At 44.0% G+C, this 6,802-nt stretch overlaps 1 protein-coding gene across 1 annotated transcript in view; it reads left to right on the top strand.

Annotated features, from left to right (window-relative positions):
• The window catches only part of LOC119458262 (malate dehydrogenase, cytoplasmic), a 38,409-nt gene extending 34,670 nt beyond the window's left edge, over nt 1-3,739 (top strand). The window contains exon 9 of the transcript XR_007467931.1: nt 3,490-3,739. The gene's annotated coding sequence lies outside the window, so the exon portion shown is untranslated. The remainder of the gene's footprint in view (nt 1-3,489) is intronic.
• Nucleotides 3,740-6,802: the final 3,063 nt, after the last annotated feature.

Here is a 6,802-nt window from a genome sequence, read left to right as displayed (position 1 = left end):
GGCACACTTGCACTAATTAGTGTGCTTACTCTGTTGTGACTCTGCGTGTGGTCTTCATGCACTTGTGGTTTTCTGTCCGTGTTTACACAGGGCTGTGTTGTGCACTCACAATCTCTTGTTGTCCTCTCAAATTTTTCTTATGTACAGGCCAAGATTAACTATTTCTATCCCAGTGCATGCATTAGACAGGCTGATCGGTAAACTTGTCTTCATGACTTCTTTTTGTTTTCACTCCGTGTTTATCAAAGGGCTGTGTTGTGGGCACAGTGGCACCAATCTCTTGTTGAATTCCTCTCAAATTTTTCTTAAGTGTACAGTGCCAATAAGCGCTTCTTCTATCTGCATGTGCTACCTGTCAATTGAGATGCCGTTTGCCCATCTCCTTTGCAGACTGTACAGAAGCGGGGCGCAGCAGTGATTGCGGCACGCAAGCTCTCCAGTGCCATGTCGGCTGCCAAGGCAGCGGCTGACCATGTGCACGACTGGTGGCAGGGCACCCGTGAGGTCAGTGTTCAGTTGTCTGAGGTGGCTGTAAACAGGACCACGGGGTGACACGAATTGAAGAAATCTTGGGAGATTTACTGTAACTCACTATACTTCATTTCGTACGTGGCGTGCGACGCTGTGGAAATTGTGCAGGAAATTCGGTCATCAAAATGTTCCACTCCGCGTGTTTCTTCATCGAGTGGTTCAGGCATCCAGCTTGGAATCAAAAGGGTGTGGGTTCGACACCTTGCCTGGAGATATTTCTAATTCGCTTTTTCTATGGCTGATTGAAGATTTGTTTCACGCGAGCTTTGTGCTGTATCCTTTGTGTGTCATACCACATTTGTGAGATTGCATGCGACACTGCGAAACAGATGCGACTGTCAGTTGATATGCCTCACTGCATGCAATCAGTGTATGTGAGCCACGCGAGCATCCACGTGAGGCTGCTGCAATGGGCTGAGAAAAAAAGAACGTGGAACAGAAAACGAAAAAACAATCATGTTGTAAATACAAAAAAATCAAAGAACGTCACGCCCTCAAACAATGTTTCGAACGGGACTTCTATGACATTTTGTAAGTCATTCAGGCTTGGGACAAGCCCAAAAGGAGAAAAAGAAGTAAGGTTGTTAGAGAACTTTGAAATTTCTATGATAACATCACAGAAACATTGCCACTACCTCTGCGAGTTTTCATCAAAATCTATGAAGACATAAGGAAGTTGATTTCAAAAGCCACGTCCCATCCCACAGGCGCTACAGCCATTGTGTGAATAATTGTAGCTGCATGGTTTGCACTAATGTGTTTTCTGTTACACGTTAAGTTCACCACATTTTCTTAAACCTGAAATTTGTTAGCTGCATGGTTTGCACTAATGTGTTTTCTGTTACACGTTAAGTTCACCACATTTTCTTAAACCTGAAATTTGTGTAATTTCCTGCAAATGAACAGGAAATTGAATTACATGTCAGTTAACTTTACAAAATGTTTTGATGTTTCTTGGGATGGTGCCTCACATCGTTATTAAGGGCAGAAAGAAGTCACTCAAACAAATTAAAACATTAGACCAGCCTTGTATGCAACTCGGGTATCGTATAGAAGCAGTTAATGAGTTATTTCTTAACTGAGAGTAGCAGAATCTGACATGGAGCTCTCGTACTCTTGCAGGGTGAATGGGTGTCCATGGCAGTAATGAGCGACGGGTCTTACGGCTCACCAACCGAGGTGGTTTTCAGCTACCCGGTCCAGATCGACGCCCAGAAGCGCTGGCGCATTGTCAGCGGACTGCCCATGTCAGACTTTGCCCGGCAGAAGATCGAGGCCACGGGCAAGGAGCTTGTCGACGAGCGCAATGATGCCCTGGCTGTCTGCAGGGATTGACGGGGCGCCCCGTCTGCAGCCAAGCTCTGACAACCCTCCTCCCCCCACCCTCTGTTCTCTTCCACAACCTCAAGTCTCGCCAGTTGCTGCCCACACCGCTCTCTCAAGCATAATAGACTCGTTCCTGCCAGGTTCTTTTGCAGCTGTTTGCTGTCAGCCCAAAAGCAAACGCATGTTTAAAAAAGGAAGATGGAAAAGTTCTCAATTGGCTCCGTTACAAGTGGGTGACTGTGTGGTGTTAATAAAGTCACAAGACTCAATGCAGGGCACTGGTCACATGGGAATCAAGTGTGCTCTAATTATAATGGCAACCGTGTCGGTGATCTGTGGCTTTTTTCGGGCACCGGATGGTGATGGACATTCACTGAGCTACATACAGTTCACGTGAAACATTTGTTTTGCTCAGGCCACGTGGTACAGTGCAGTGGCTACTCGCTTGTTTATCACAGCACCCCATAAAAGTCATTGCAGTACAGACTTCATCAGGGATAAACTGTGGGAAGGTAACAACCAATATCTTTGGAGCCGAGCTCAAATCTAGGTGGCCAAAATTCTCACCGGTGGCTGTAGTGCATTAGCATAGAACTGTGTTGAACACATGACGATATGGTTTTCCTTGGCATAATGACATAACCAATTTCTTTCACATTGTCCGACAAAGCAATTGGCGAGATTGCAGGGGTTGGCCCCCTTCTGTTTTTCCCTTCTTCTAGTCCCTGTTTGTAACGTAGCAATGGTGTGACTTCATTTCTAGCAAGTACCTGACACGTTCAAGTGAACCAAGGTCTCACGGGCCGCCCTTGCCTCCACCATGTGGGCAGTCATGTCGCTCGCAAAGTTTGCACTGCAAAAGCAACTTCGAATCTGAAACATTGAAGCTCAAGACGTGCCTACCTCGTTGGTTTGCACATTGCTTTGCGTTTGCTGCAAATTCGCGCTAAGGACCTTTCACTTAATGTGCGGCGAAAAGTAGTGGGTAAGGACATCCCTCCTTCCCTCTGAAACAATAGCCCAGATGGTTTGCTGTAGTCGCAGTATTATAGGAAATAAGATAAGCCTAGCACCCTATTTCACCAACAAGAGGCTTCCACGTTGAAAATGTTCTCTCAAACTGCACATTCTCGCAAATGCGTCACTGTGTTGCTACAGGTAAAATTTCTCTTGTGGCCAATCTAGGGCTTCTGCCCAAGAAACTCTCACAATTCTTTATTTAAGATTGGGATATGTACTTCTTTTCTACGCACGACTCTTGATTTCTTCTTTTCTTACGGCTGTAGACGGAGCTAAGAAAAATTGAAGGCAGTTCACGCTGCCCAGTACAGTAATAATGAAACACTAACTGCGGGCTGCGGTAAATTATGCCTCACTAACATCGGGTGCTTTGTTTGCGGTGACACCACCACTTATCTCTAAGACTACATGTATGCTTAGAATGGAAAGTTCACGAGTGAATGTGCATTGCTCCACGGTACGAGTGCAGTAGCAATGGCTTGCGTGGGCTGTAAATGTATAGGCAACAAATGCTGTTTTTAGTATCGTTCAGTGCATGAACTGATGCAAGACATGCTTCTTCTGTGTCATAAAAAATTGAAGGACTTTCTTTTCATTACAAAAAAAAAAAAGTTGGCTCTCTGAAAACTGCTGTGACATCCAGCAGTCAAGAATGGGAATCTACAAAAAAAGTGATTCCGCAAGCTGAACTTCACCAGTGCATTCTGAGACGTACTATACGAAGCAACGTTCAAAAATTTTGCTCGTTTGTCTGAAGCCGCATTCATGTGGATGCCACTTTTGTCATGTTTAATGAAATGCCGTGTAGAAAAACTGGTTTCTTTAATAAAGCTTTGCTTGGGGGTGTCGGGAAAATCACTGACAGGAATTGTCTTCATTCCAAACATGATCTGTCTGGGTGATGTGTGCGACATCTCCACAGCTAAAGGGACACTGAAGATGAGAATAATTTACACTGTATTAATAACCTCCTGCAATACCAATAAGGCCACTCTTGCAAAGCCAGAAAAAACCGCAACATCAACACCACCTTCAAGGTCCCGCACTAGCTTGAAGTGACGTCATTAATTTTGGAACTGTCTGCTAGGGCCTGGTTATCTGCAAAAATGGTCTACATTGTACAGTAGACTACCATTGATTATATTTTTCAGTTAATTCGATCCTGGCCGGCGCCCATGCATTTCTAGTCTCAAAGTTTCATTATTTTGATCTTAGTTAGCCTTCATCGGTTAATTTGAACTCTACCAGTCATCATGCCAGTCATGCTGACTGGTCATGATTGCCAGACCTCTATAGTGACAGCATCTGTGCCTGTGAAGCTTGTGCGACAGTGAATGCATTAAACACAACATACACTTCATCGCTCGTTGAAAATGCCTATTTTTGGCCTGCTCTTCGAAGATTTCCAAGCAACAACAGTAGCTCACAATGTATGGTTACGGTATTTACCCGAGTCTGACAGGCGGCTTTTTTTTTTCTTTTTCAATAATATTGGGCCATGAATTGCTTGTGGGGTGCCATTGGACATGATACCAAAACCACCTTTGTGGCATTCGAATGCTTTACCACATAACACGCATGTATTGCGGCGAAGGTGGCTTTAGGAAACACTGCCATTGTGCAACACATATCAACAGCATATTTTCATGTCCACTGCAGAACAAAGGCCTCTCCCAGCTATATCCAATTACCCCTGTCTTGCGCTAGCCGATTCCAACTTGTGCCTCCAAATTTCCTAATTTCATCACCCCACCTAATTTTCTGCCGTCCTCCACCGCACTTTCCCTTTCCTTGGCACCCATTCTGCAACTCTAATGGTCCACCGGTTACCTACTTTACACAGTACAGGCCTTCCCAGCTCCATTTTTTCTCTCAATGTCAACTAGAATATTGGCTATCCCTGTTTGCTCTCTGACCCACACCGCGCTCTTCCTGTCTCCTAATGTTACGCCTAACATTTTTCGGTCCATTGCTCTTTATGCAGTGCTTAACTTGTTCTCGAGCTTCTTTGTTAGCCGTCCAAGTTTCTGCCCCATATGTTAACAGCGATAGAATGCAATGATTGTACACTTTTCTTTTCAGCGACAGTGGTAAGCTCCTAGTCAGGATTTGGCGATGCCTGCCATATGCACTCCGACCCAATTTTATTCTGTAAATTTCTCATGATCAGGGTCCCCTGTGAATAACTGACCTAGATAAACGTACTCTTTTACACACACTAGAGGATTACTGGCGATCCGGAATTCTTGTTCCCTTGCCAGGCATTGAACATTATCTTTGTCTTCTGCATATTAATCTTCAACCCCACCCTTACACTTTCTCGGTTAAAGTCCTCAATCATTTGTTCTAATTCATCCCCATTGTTGCTGAATAGGCCAATGTCATCTGCAAATCGAAGGTTGCTGAGATGTTCGCCGTTGATCCTCACTTCTAAGCTTTCCCAGTCTAAAAGCTTGAATACTTCTTCTAAGCATGCAGTGAATAGCATTGGAGAGATTGTGTCTCCTTGCCTGACCCCTTTCTTGATAGGTAACTTTCTACTTTTCTTGTGGAGAACCAAGGTAGGTGTGGAATCTTTGTACTATATATTTGCGAAGATATTCACGTACGCCTCCTGTACTCCTTGATTATGCAATGCCTCCATGACTGCCGGTGTCTCTACTGAATCAAATGCATTTTATAATCTATGAAAGCTATGTACAGAGGTTGAAAGTACTCCGCAGACTTCTCAATTACCCGATTGTCATCTCCTGGTTGATTGAAGTCGATTGTTGCCCTGATTCTGTTGGAAATTATCTTGGCGACTATTTTTTACAGTGCTGAAAGCTATAGGCCTATAATTTTTCAATTCTTTAACGCCTCCCTTCTTATGGATTAGTATAATGTTGGCATTCATCCAGATCTCTGTGGCACATTTGAAGTCGTGAGACAGTGTGTATGAAGAGCTGCAAGCTTTTCAAGCATATTGTACATAGTGCACATATTAGTATACCCTTGCTCATTTTTGTTGCTGTAGTATCGGGTGCGCATTATGTTTCTACCTTTATAGGAGCATTAATGTCATTTCTACTTTGGACACACAGAAAGTGGGCGCACGTTTTATTCGGGGGCGTGTTAGAATAGGTGAGGAAATAATGCTAAATGAATCGGGCAGCGTGTATTAGCGGTTTTCTGCATCTTGTTTAATTTGATCTGCCAAATAATTCTATTCATTTTGGTAGTCCTGTCGGGGTCCAATTAACAGAAGTAGACTATTCTAAATCAGCACTTGGCAAGTTTCAAGAACTTCTAATGAACCAGAATGGCTGAAATGAGAAAGTACTTTGAAATCCATAACATCACACTGACTTAGCGGCCCTGGAGTTTCTGTGCAAAATTCAAAAATCGTACTTTGACCTTCATTTTCTCTTATAATAATCTATTCTGTAAAATCAACAAAAATATGGTTCTTCCAGAGTACTTTATCAATTGAAACTGATTTAGTGTTTACCTTTAGTGTGTCTCTAAAGTTGCACCTAAATTGCACATTATCGAACTGTTAAAGGGGCCCTGAACCACTTTTTATCTAAGTGGAAAAAGTCATTTGAAGTTGAAATAGGCTATTTCAGAAATACTTTTCCGCAAAAAGTACTTCGCTGCGTTCACCAGAAGCGAAGTTATTGGCAATCAAGCACGACCTCCGCGGTGCTTCCACTCCTTGAATGATTTGCACTGCGAATGCTATGGCGGAGTGGAGTGTGCCCGCAACGCTCTGCCTACTGAGCGTCACCGAGACGCGCAGTTCAAATTTGATTGCGGATGTTAACGTAGAGGCCACTACTTCCGATTTTGTTGCCTACCACGCGGCTGACCTCAGCCAGCCACAGCGCGCCCATTGGACTCATCACGACGGCCGCGGTCATTAGTAACGTTAGCCACGGCATCT

The sequence above is a fragment of the Dermacentor silvarum genome, chromosome 7 (assembly GCF_013339745.2).
Source record: "Dermacentor silvarum isolate Dsil-2018 chromosome 7, BIME_Dsil_1.4, whole genome shotgun sequence".
Lineage (NCBI taxonomy): Eukaryota > Metazoa > Arthropoda > Arachnida > Ixodida > Ixodidae > Dermacentor > Dermacentor silvarum.
Note: the sequence above shows the minus strand (reverse complement) of the source record. Positions and strands in the feature narration are given on the sequence as shown.